Source organism: Mobula birostris, chromosome 9 (genome assembly GCF_030028105.1).
Source record: "Mobula birostris isolate sMobBir1 chromosome 9, sMobBir1.hap1, whole genome shotgun sequence".
NCBI classification, from domain to species: Eukaryota; Metazoa; Chordata; class Chondrichthyes; order Myliobatiformes; family Myliobatidae; genus Mobula; species Mobula birostris.
Window position 1 is genome coordinate 153,156,156 of NC_092378.1, and position 12,328 is coordinate 153,168,483.

Below are 12,328 nucleotides of genomic sequence, written 5' to 3' on the forward strand. Positions count from 1 at the left end.
TGAAGCCTGGTTTGAATTCAAAGTTGTCACTTAAGAGTTTTTCAAGATGAAGAAATTCCACCCATGACTAAAGGCAATAATTGCATCAGTCTTCTAGAGAGAAAATAAAGTCTTGTCCAAACAAGGAGCCCCGCACGGGTGAGATTTGCAGTTCAGTGTCAAGGGTACAGGAACACCGTTACTCACTGTACACATTTACATGTATGATGAATTTGCTGTGGTGTGCTGGTCAGCGTGAGACATGCAACAAAAAAACAACATTCAACAATTATAAGACCATAAGATATAGGAGCAGAAGTAGGCCATTAGGCCCATCGAGTCTGTTCTGCCATTCAATCATGGGCGGATCTAATTCTTCCAGTCATCCCCACTCCCCTGCCTTCTCCCCATACCTTTTGATGCCCTGGTTAATCAAGAACCTATCTATCTCTGCTTTAAATACACCCAATGACTTGGCCTCCACAGCCACTCATGGCAACAAATTCCACAGATTTACCACCCTCTGACTAAAGTAATTTCTCTGCATCTCAGTTCTAAATGGACGTCCATCAATCCTGAAGTCGTGCCCTCTTGTCCTAGGCTCCCCTACCATGAGAAATAACTTTGCCATATCTAATCTGTTTAGGCCTTTTGACATTCGAAATGTTTCTATGAGATCAGAGTCATAGTCATACTTTATTGATCCCGGGGGAAATTGGTTTTCGTTACAGTTGCACCATAAAAAATAAATAGTAATAGAACCGTAAATAGTTAAATAGTAATATGTAAATTATGCCAGTAAATTATGAAGTAAGTCCAGGATCAGCCTATTGTCTCAGGATGTCTGACCCTTCAAGGGAGGGGTTGTAAAGTTTGATGGCCACAGGCAGGAATGACTTCCTATGACGCTCTGTGCTGCATCTCGGAGGAATGAGTCTCTGGCTGAATGTACTCCTGTATCCCCCCTCATTCTCCTGAACTCCAAGGAATACAACCAAAGAGCTGCCAGGTATTCCTCATACATTAACCCTTTCATTCCTGGAATCATTCTTCCCAACCACTGATGTCAGGCTAACAGGTCTATAGTTTCCTTTCTGCTGCCTCCCACCCTTCTTAAATAGCGGAGTAACACTTGCAATTTTCCAGTCATCCGGTACAATGCCAGAACCTATCGATTCTTTGAAGATAATTGTTAATGCCTCCGCAATCTCTCCAGCTACTTCCTTCAGAACCCAAAGGTGCATTCCATCAGGTCCAGGAGATTTATCCACCCTCAGACTATTACGCTTCCTGAGCACCTTCCCAGTTGTAATTTTCACTGCACAAACTTCACTTCCCTGACGCTCTTGAATGTCCGATATACTGCAGACATCGTCCACTGTGAAGATTGATGCAAAATACACATTCAGTTCCTTTGCCATCTCTGTGTCTCTCATTACAATATCTCCAGCGTCATTTTCTATTGGACCTACCCTTTGTATACTTAAAAAAGCTTTTAGTATCTTCTTTGATATTAGTCACCAGCTTCCTCTCATAATTCACCTTTTCCTTCCTAATGACCTTCTTAGTTTCCTTCTGCAAGTTTTTAAAAGCTTCCCAATCCTCTATCTTCCCACTAGCTCTGGCTTCCTTGTATGCCCTCTCTTTTGCTTTTACTTTGGCTCTGACTTCACTTGTCAGCCATGGTAGTGTCCTTTTTCCCTTTGAAATGTTTTTCTAATTTGGAATATATCTGTCTTGCACTTCCCTCATTTTTCGTAGAAACTCCAGCCATTGCTGCTCTGCTGTCCTTCCTGCAAATGTCCCTTTCCAGCCAACTTCAGCCAGTTCCCCTTTCATGCCATTGTAATTTCCTTTATTCCACTGAAATACCGATACTTGGATTTTATTATTTCCCTCCATAATTTCACATTGAAATTTGAAAGAATTATATAAAAAATGTTAAATAAATGAAGGGCGTACAGGACTGAAAGAGGCTGTTTGGCTCAGCATGTCCATCCTGGCCATGAATCATCCTCTGTGTACAGCAGGGGTTGGGGTTCCCAACCTTTTTATTGCCATGGACCAATATCATTAAGCAAGTGCTCTGTGGACCCCAGGATGGGAACCTCTGTTCTATATTAACACCATTTCCCAGCATTTGGCCGTAGTATTCTGTGCCCTGTTTGTGCTCATCTAAATATTAAATGTTCTGAGAGTAGCTGCCTCCACCACCCACTGAAGGTGATAAAACCTTTCTCAAATCCCCTATCCCTCATCTTCACCCTGTTGGCGTTGTCCATAAATGCCTCTGCTGAGGAAAGATTTCCCATATCATTGCTGCACGTAATTGTGTTTACCTCAGTGCATCCCTTTTTCGCTTGAACAAAGGTGCTGAGTGAACTCAGTGGGTCAGGCAGCACCAGTGCAGGGAAATGGAGAGGTGATTTTTACATTTAGGAACACTACACCATAACTGCCCTCCCAGCCCAATGAACCCACGCTGTCCAGTTTGTACCCTTGTGACCAGTCGTGCTGCTAACCTGTACGTCTTTGGATTGTGGGAGGAAACCGAAACAGCCGGAGGAGACCCACGCTGTCACGGGGAGAACATACAAACTCCTTACAGATGGTAGAGGGAGTTGAACCCGGTCGATGGTGTGGTAATGCGTTACGCTACCATGATGTTTTGGGTTGAGTTCGTTTTGGCCCGAAACTGTCCAGATTAACGGCATGTGCAGTCTCTTGTGATTCCTTACTCTCCAAGGAGAACAAACCCAGCCTATCTAGCCTCCTCTCCTCCGGCAACATCTTGTGAACCTCTGTGTACCCCTACAGTGCAATCACATCCTTCGTACAGTGTGGTACTCCAGTTAACTAAAGATTTATGTAATTATACCATAACCACCCTAGCTAATGAAAGCAAAGAATCTAAATTCCTTCTTTTGCACTTTGTTCACTTCCACTGCTGACTTCATTGATCCTTGGACGTTAGACCAAGGTCCCTCTGTCCACCAGTACTAGCTAAGGCCCTGCCTTGCTGTGTGTATATTCCAGCTAATGAATGCTTCTGAGCACTGCCATGAGAAAGCAGCATCATCCATCATCGAGGACCCCCACCATCCAGGCCATGCTCTCTCCTCACTGCTGCCATCAGGAAGGAGGTGCAGGAGCCTCAGGGCCCCACCATCAGGTTCAGGAACAGTTATTACCCCTCAACCATCAGGCTATTGAACGAGAGTAGATGGACTCTGAATTGATCCTGTGACCTACAGATTCACTTTCAAAGACTCTACAACTCATCTTCTCAGTGTTTTTTACTTACAGTTTGTCTTTTACATATTAATTGTTTGTCAGTCTTTATGCTTTTGTAAATTCTACTGTATTTTTTCCGTAAATGCTTGCAAGAAAATAAATCATCAAGAAAGTATATTGTAACAAACATACTTTGATAATTCATTTGGCCATTTCTTTGCTCATCTTGTGGAGTGATGAATATCATTCTGTACATGAGGACTACTGTCCTTCATTAAGGACCCCCATGCCCTCTTCTCACTGCTACCATCATGGAGGAGACATAGGAGCCTGAAGACACGCAGTCAACAATTCAGGATCAGCTTCTTCCCCTCTGCCATCAGGTTTCTGAAAAGTCCATGAAGCCACTACTTTTATTTTACACTACTTATTTAATTTAACTTTTTATATATATTTATTTACTGTAATTTACAGTTTTTATTTTTATATATTACAGTGTACAGCTGCCACATAGCAAATTTCATGACATTTGCTGGAGGTATTAAAACTGATTCTGATTAATTTTAAACAATACCAGCAATGTTTGTTTCATCTAAGAACTATCTAACCTCTGACATTCATAACTGGACCATTAATGTGCTTACCAAACAGCAAGGATCCCAGCACTGTTCCTTGCGATCGCTCAAGTCGAGTACAATGTTCTAAGGGGGTTGTCTGTTGGTGGGTCCTCCAGTGGCTGTACAGGCCGATCCAGGATCCAGGTATTCTGGTGCCGTGTGGGCAAGAGTGAGTGGTGGCTGTGGTCAGTGGTTGGGTTTGCTGGTTACTCAGTCTTTCCTTTTGCGGCTGCTGCTTATTCTTTGCGTCACCCTGGAGATCGTTCTCATGTCACGTAGCTCCCTCTTGAACAGATTTCCTCCAGTGCAATGTCTTCCCAGTTTTTACATGTAACGTTGACTTTCTTCAAGGTGGTGCAGGCTAGTCATCAGTCTTGCAGCCTGAGGGAAGAAGCTGTTATCTAGTCCTGATGTACCTGTACCTCCTTCCTGACGTTAGTGGGTCGAAGAGATTAGCCGTCTGGACGGCACGACCTCTCCATCGGGGTTGGTATTGGTTTATCGTGGTGGAGATGCTGTTCATGTTGGCCTTCTCCATTACACTGGTGTTAGTGCATCAACCCTTCCAGCTGGTTCCCTGTAAAACATCTTCCGGTCAGGGAAAGCAATTCTTGGCCGCTGGGCTCTGTCTGTCATCACTGAGGCTGTTTCAGATCCTATTGCCCAACGTGATCTGACCCAGACTGAATGGTAGCCTGAAAAATGGGGGGAGAGAGCAGAAGTTGTGATCAAAGGTTGCATCTTGTTGGGCTACAGATTATTTTTCTATTTATTGAGATTCTGATATAGTGTGGAATAGGCTCTTCCAGCACTTTGACCTGTGCCAGCCAGCCAGTAATCCCCTGGCTTAATCATCAAGAGACAATTTACCATGACCAATTAACCTACCAACGGGTGTGTCTTTGGACTGTGGGAGGAAACTGGAGCACCCAGCGGAAACCCACATGGTCGCGGGGAGAACGTACAAACTCCTTACAGACAGCGGTGGTAATGTCTGTATACTTGCGTGATCAGCATGATGTACATCGAGTCTGTTATTTATTTTTCTTTGCGACTGTATGTTTTTCTGAAATCGTAAACATATGTGCTATTTGCAGTGCGCTCTATGCTGTTGGTGATGTGTTTTACACCTTGGTCCCCGAGGAATGCTGTTTTGTTTGGCTCTATTCATGTATTGTTCACGATAACCATACTTGAAACTATTTCTTTCAAGTAATGGACAGAAAAGGTTCTGCAGGTTTTGATGATAGAATATAGAACAGTACAGCACAGCACAGGCCCTTCAGCCCACAATGTTGTGTTGATCCGTTAGGTACAAAGTACAAACTGATCAATCTAACCCTTCCCTTCCATGTAACCTTCATTCATGTGCTTAGCTAAGAGTCTGTTAAATGGCCCTAATGTATCTGCCTCTACCACTGTCCCTCGAAGAGCGTTCCACACACCCACCGCTCTGTGTTTAAAAAAAAACTATCTCTAACACCCCCCCCCATACATTCCTCCATTCACCTTAAAATTATGTCCCCAAGTCTGCGAAGAAGTCTCTGTCTCTGCCTCGTTTCATCTTGTGCACCTCTGTCAAGTCACCTCTTATTCTCCTTTGCTCCAAGGGGAAACACCCCAGCTCATTCAGCCATTCAAGTCAAGTCAAGTTTATTGTCATTTAACTATATACATCTGTGCCGTCAAATGAGACCATGTTTATCCGGACCAGGATGTAAAGCATAACACGCAATAACTTAGGAAAGTAAGGTTAAAACCTACGGGTGAATTACACATAAAGAAAGTAAAGTTAAATATTGTAGAGTACAGAACAGATTAATCAGTGACACTTCGAATACGATACGGCAGGGAGTTCAGAAGCCTAAAGTCCTGGGGGAAGAAACTGTTTTCTTTCTGGACTGTTCGTGTCTTTATGCATTGGACTCTTCTTGCTTGATGGTAGAAAGTCAGAGAGGATACTGGATGGATGGGAGTGGGGTGGTGGGATCCTTAATAATACTAAGGGCCCTGTGTACTGGTATATGTCCTTGATGGATGGTAGGGAGACCCCTACGATCTTCGAGCTGTTCTCAGTCCTTTATAGGGACTTCTGGCCTGGTGCTCAGCTGCTCCCAGTCCAGATGGAGATGGTGCTTGTCAGGGCGCTCTCAATGGTATTCCTATAAAATTCAGCTAAAAATTTGGGGAGGGGGGGCTCACTTGCTTTAATCTCCTCAGCAAGTGGAGGTGCTAATGTGCCTTCTTGTTCAGGGAGGTAATATTGAGGGACCAGGTGAGGTCATCTGTGATGTGAATTTCCTGCAACTTGGTGCACTTAACTCTCTCTACAGAGGAGCCATGTATTTGCAGTAGGGGATGGTTCATCTGTGCCTTCCTGAAGTCCACAAAGATTTCCTTGGTCTCCCCCACATTCAGACTTGGGTTGTCCTCACACCAGTCCACCACCGCTCCACTTCCGCTCTGTGCTCCCACTCATCGTCGTTGATGAGGCCAACCTCATAAGACATGCTCTCTAATCCAGACAGCAACTAGTTTCCTGCTAGATACTATTGTTCTGTGACTGCTTGGCAAAGAAGTGTTTTTGTTTTAAAGGAAACGTTTCCTGGAGTTTATTTAGTTGTTTCCTTATTCATGCTGTGTAATGTTCTGGTGCCTCGAAGCTGAATGTATTATTGTCCAAACTGCTGCCATTTAGAGAAAAAAGTTTTTCTTTTAAAAAAGGCAGCAAAAACGTGTAATAAAAACAACTTTATATGCTTTTCTATAAATATCTGATACAATGGTATAAACACAATTTATCAAGGAAACCTAAGGAGAATTTGCTTTGCCCTTTTGTAAAGCTTGGGGACTAATTGTTTGGATGCTACACAAGTGTTCAGTGAGAGAACCAGAGTTAGAATTGGGTTTATGATCTCTGGCATGCATGCATACCTCCTGTACCTAATAAAGTAGACACTCAGTGTATCTCTGTGATAATAAGCCAAATTCTGGTTCTGAACTAGTTGCCTTGAGAGTGATTCTGCCGTTAAGCAATGAAGGAAAAGAGGTATTGGTACTAATATTGGAATTGGGTTATTAATGTCACATGTACCAAATGATCAAAACATTGTGTTATTTCTGTAAAAGTATTGAATAATTTATTATTTGTTTCTTGTGAATGCTGCTTATTGATTTCTCACACAAAATACTGGAGGAGCTCAGCAGGTCAGGCAGCATCTATGGAGGGGAATAAACAGTCCACGTTTTGGGTTGAGATTCTTCATCAGGATTGGGGCTGAAACAACAACTCTTTATTCCTCTCCCTAGATGCTGCCTGACCCGTTGAGTTCCTCCAGCATTTTGTGTGTGTTGCTCTGGATTTCCAGCATCCGCAGAGCCTTTTGTCTATATGATAGCGCTCCTGCACCTTATAAAGTGGCCAAGGAGTGTATGTTCGTGGTCTTCTGCTGCTATAGCTCATCTACTTCAAGGTTCAATGTGTTGTGCGTTCAGAGATGCTCTTCTGCACACCACTGTTGTAATGGGTGGTGAGTTGAGTTACTGTTATCTTCCTGTCAGCATGAACCAGTCTGGCCATTTTCCTGTGATCTTTCTCATCAACAAGGTGTTTTCACCCACAGATCTGCCGCTTACTAGGTTTTGTTTTTTGTTTCTCGCATCGTTCTCTGTAAACTATGTGTGTGAAAATCCCAGGAGATCAGTATCTGAGATACTCAAACCATCCCATCTGACACCAACAATTATTCTACAGTCAAAGTAACGAAAATCATATTTCTTCCCCATTCTGTCAGTCACTGTCAGATTCAATATATCTATAAGTTGCCTTGCAGTGTTGTTAGCTCACTATGGTGAGAAGTTTTTCATTGCAAGTGGCCAATTCTTGTTTGCTGAGTGGCTTGCCTTTAACAAAGTTATAATCCCAGAATTTGTGAAGAAACTTCTCATCTCCTAGTGAGGCACAGTGAAAAAGTGATAATTTAACAGGCCACTTGAAGTGAGAATGTGAGTGACCTGGGCTCTGTGAAAACAGTAGCAGAGGAAGAGAATAAACACGACATTTTGCAGGTGCCAGAAACCTTGAGCAACACATGAGGAATGCTGGAGGAACTCCAGTGGCCTGGTAGATTAACAGAGAGCGCAACAGTGCCAGTGACCCAGGTTCAATTCTGCCACTGTTTGTAAGGAGTTTTTATGTTCTCCCCATGGATGCGTGGGTTTCTTCTGGTGCTCCAGTTTCCTAGCACATTCCAAAGATTTACAGATGATTAGGTTAATTGGTCACATGGGTGTAGTTTGGTGGCATGGGCTCGTAGGCCAGAAGGGTTCATTTCTGTGCTGAATCTAAATAAAAATTAATAAAAATTTGCGTTGCTCAGAGATTCAGACACTCAACAATAACCACCAGCAATACGCAGCAGATCCAGTCAGGTCACTGCTGATTATGGGAGCTTGCCAAGTCCAACCTGGTGACACTTGACAAACACTTTGCCCAATCTGAAGTGCTTAGTGATATATAAACGCAATTCTTTCTTTCATAAATTCAGGTCAGGCAGCATCAATGGAGGGAAATAAACAGTTGGTGTTTCGGGTTGAGATCCTTCATCTCCTCCTCACCTGCCTATCACCTGCCTCCTGTTTCCCTCCTCTTTTCCTTTCTTCCATGGTGTGCTGTCCACTCCTACCTCTTCCACCTATCCCCTCCAGCTTCATACTTCATCTTCCGTCCCCCACCCACCCACCTCCGTCCTCACCTGGTCTCATCTATCACTTGTCCAGCTGAGGAGCTAGGTGAAAACACAAAGGAGAAAGACATTGAAGACAATGACACTATGGCAAGATGAAGAAGGCTGCTGTTGATAGGGTGAGGGGCCGTTAAAGTTATTAAAACAGTCCTCACAAAATCATTCAGAGTCTTCCCTAACCAGAAGGCCTGAATGAACCGTGAGATCCGCGATCTGCTGGGGGCCAGGTCACAGGGATCCAAGTCCGGTGACCAAGAAAGTTACAAGAGGTCCAGGTACAATCTGCGGAGAACTATATCATGGGTGATGTGGCATTTCCAGAGTAAACTTTAAAGTTTAAAGTAAATTTATTATCAAAGTATGCATATCTTACCATATCTTACCTCGCGATTAATTTTCTTGCACCCTTTTACAGGAAAATAAAGAAATACAATAGAAATTTATAAAAAATACTATATATAAACAGATAAAGACAAACACACAACCAATGTGCAAGAGAAGAGAAACTCCTTGAAAGTGAGTCTGTAGGTGGTGGAATCGGTTGAAAGTTGAGCTGAGTGAAGTTATCCGTGCTGTTTCGGGACCCTGATGGTTGTAGGGTAATAACTGTCCCCGAATCCAATGGTGTGGGACCTCCCGCTCACTGGTAGGAGCAAGAGATCATGGCCTGGATGATGGAGGACCTTGATGATGGATGCTGCCTTCTCGTACAGTGCTGTGTGTAAATGTGCTCACTGGTGCGGTCAGCTCACTGGGCTGTGTCGAACACTATCTGTAGCCTTTTCTCCTCTTGGCCATTGGTGTTTCCATACCAAGCTGTAATGCAATCAGTTAGGATGCTCGCCACTGTGCATCTATAGAGGTTTGTCAAAGTCTTTGGTGACGTGCTGAATTTAAATGAGCTTCTAAAACGTCGGTGCTGTCATTCATGTTTGTGATGATACTTGTGTGCTGGATCCAGGATAGATCCTGCGATGTACCCAGGTGAATGAACTGAAAGCTGGGGGTGCTGTACATGTATGGAGGGGTGAGGTCTGTTACAGGTGGGGTTTACGGGTTGTAGATGTTGTGATGTGGATGGAGCATAGTGGGGTGTGGACTTGTGACCAGTGCTGGTGTGGGTGGTGATTTGCACAAATCCCCAGGGCCTGATAATCTACTTCCCAACATATGAGTGAAAGTGATTTTTGAAATATTGCATAATTTGCTTCAAGATCCGGTGCTCCCGATGTATCCACCTCCACATTGGTGAGAGCTGGTGTAAACTGGGGGACTGCTTTGTTGAGCACCTCCACTCTATTTGCCAAAAGCAGAGTTTCCTGCTGACCAACAACTTGGCTTCCTAACCCCATTCCTGTTCTGACATGTCAGTCCATGGCCTCATCTTCTGCCATGATGAGGCCACTTTCAGGTATTCTGTCTAGCCTCCAACCTGATGGCATGAACATCGATTTCTCTTTCCAGTAACCTTTTTTCCCCCTTCTTCTCCCTCTTCCCTTGACTTCAATTCCCCAGTCTGGCCTCCACCTCTTTTCCTCAACTGCGTATCACCTCCTCCTTCCCTTTCTCCCATGGTCCACTCTCCTCTCCTATCAGATTCCTTCCTTTCCAGCCCTTCACCTTTCCTACCCACCTGGCTGCACCCATCACCTTCGAGCTATCTTCCTTCTCCTCCCCCCCACCTTTTACTTAGGGAACTGGCCCCTTCCCTTCCAGTCCTGATGAAGGGTCTCGTCCTGAGATGCCAACTGTGTATTCATTTCCATAGATGCTGCCTGACCTACTGAGTTCCTCCAGCATTTTGTGTGCGTTGCTTAAGATTTGTGATTGTTTATGGTCATTCTTCAGTATATGAGTGTAAAGGAAAACAAAATGATTGTTACCCCGGTTCTGATGCAGCATAAAAACACAATAATTACATATGTTAAAACAATCCTACAAAACACAACATAAAATTAACGGAATGGTCATCTTCCAAAATTCTTTGGACTTTAGAGCGGTTTCTACAGATTGCAAAATGCAAAATGTCCCTCTGCTCTTTTTTTTAAAAAAAGTGAGAGAAAAAAACAATTCCAGTTTAATATCAGTAGTGGGGAAATTGCTAGAGTCTGTCTCACTGATGTAATAACAGAACACTTGGAAAACGTTAACAGGATTGGATAAAGTCAGTGGGGTTTCATGAAAGCTAAATTATGCTTAACAATTCAGCTGAAGTGTTTTTTAGGACATCACTTGTGGGATAGATAAGAGAGAATAAAAAATGTGGGGTTATTTGATTCTCAGAAGACTTGATAAGAGATTATTCTGCAAAAATTAAAGCACTTTGGACTGGAGTGTGATGCTGAAATGGATTGAGAATTGATTGACGTAGGAAACAGAGGGATTAAACAACTATGATTTCCAGATGAGAGTTTCAAATTTGCCTATGGCATAAATCTGAGCAAAATGTGATCTCTTGGGAGGACGCAAGGAAGGTCCAACACGGGATATTCCATTTTGAACAGAGAGCAGGAGTTTCTTCAGCTGCAGGTGATCAATCTGTGGAATTCTCCACTATGGAAAGCAGTGCACTGCCTAACATAGAACATATAGAATAGTACGGCACAATACAGGCCCTTCGGCCCACAATGTTGTGCCGACCCTCAAACCCTGCCTCCCATATAAGCCCCCACCTTAAATTCCTCCATATACCTGTCCAGTAGTCTCTTGTACTTCACTAGTGTATCTGCCTCCACCACTGACTCAGGCAGTGCATTCCACGCACCAACCACTCTCTGAGTAAAAAACCTTCCTCTAATATCCCCCTTGAACTTCCCACCCCTTTCCTTAAAGCCATGTCCTCTTGTATTGAGCAGTGGTGCCCTGGGGAAGAGGCGCTGGCTATCCACTATATCTATTCCTCTTATTATCTTGTATAACTCTATCATGTCTCCTCTCATCCTCCTTCTCTCCAAAGAGCAAAGCCCTAGCTCCCTTAATCTCTGATCATAATTCATACTTTCTAAACCAGGCAGCATCCTGGTAAATCTCCTCTGTACCCTTTCCAATGCTTCCACATCCTTCCTATAGTGAGGTGACCAGAACTGGACACAGTACTCCAAGTGTGGACTAACCAGAGTTTTATAGAGCTGCATCATTACATCGCGACTCTTAAACTCTATCCCTCGACTTATGAAAGCTAACACCCCATAAGCTTTCTTAACTACCCTATCCACCTGTGAGGCAACTTTCAGGGATCTGTGGACATGTACCCCAAGATTCTTCTGCTCCTCCACACTACCAAGTATCCTGTCATTTACTTTGTACTCTGCCTTGGAGTTTGTCCTTCCAAAGTGTACCACTTCACACTTCTCTGGGTTGAATTCCATCTGCCACTTCTCAGCCCACTTCTGCATCCTATCAATGTCTCTCTGCAATCTTTGACAATCCTCTACACTATCTACAACACCACCAACCTTTGTGTTGTCTGCAAATTTGCCAACCCACCCTTCTACCCCCACATCCAGGTCGTTAATAAAAATCATGAAAAGTAGAGGTCCCAGAACAAATCCTTGTGGGACACCACTAGTCACAATCCTCCAATCTGAATGTACTCCCTCCACCACCACCCTCTGCCTTCTGCAGGCAAGCCAATTCTGAATCCACCTGACCAAACTTCCCTGGATCCCATGCCTTCTAACTTTCTGAATAAGCCTACCGTGTGGAACCTTGTCAAATGCCTTACTAAAATCCATATAGATCACATCCACTGCA

At 43.7% G+C, this 12,328-nt stretch overlaps 1 protein-coding gene across 3 annotated transcripts in view; it reads left to right on the plus strand.

The window, feature by feature from the left end:
- Positions 1-12,328, plus strand: part of capn15 (calpain 15) — a 277,686-nt gene that overhangs the window by 25,196 nt on the left and 240,162 nt on the right. The window lies entirely within an intron of this gene.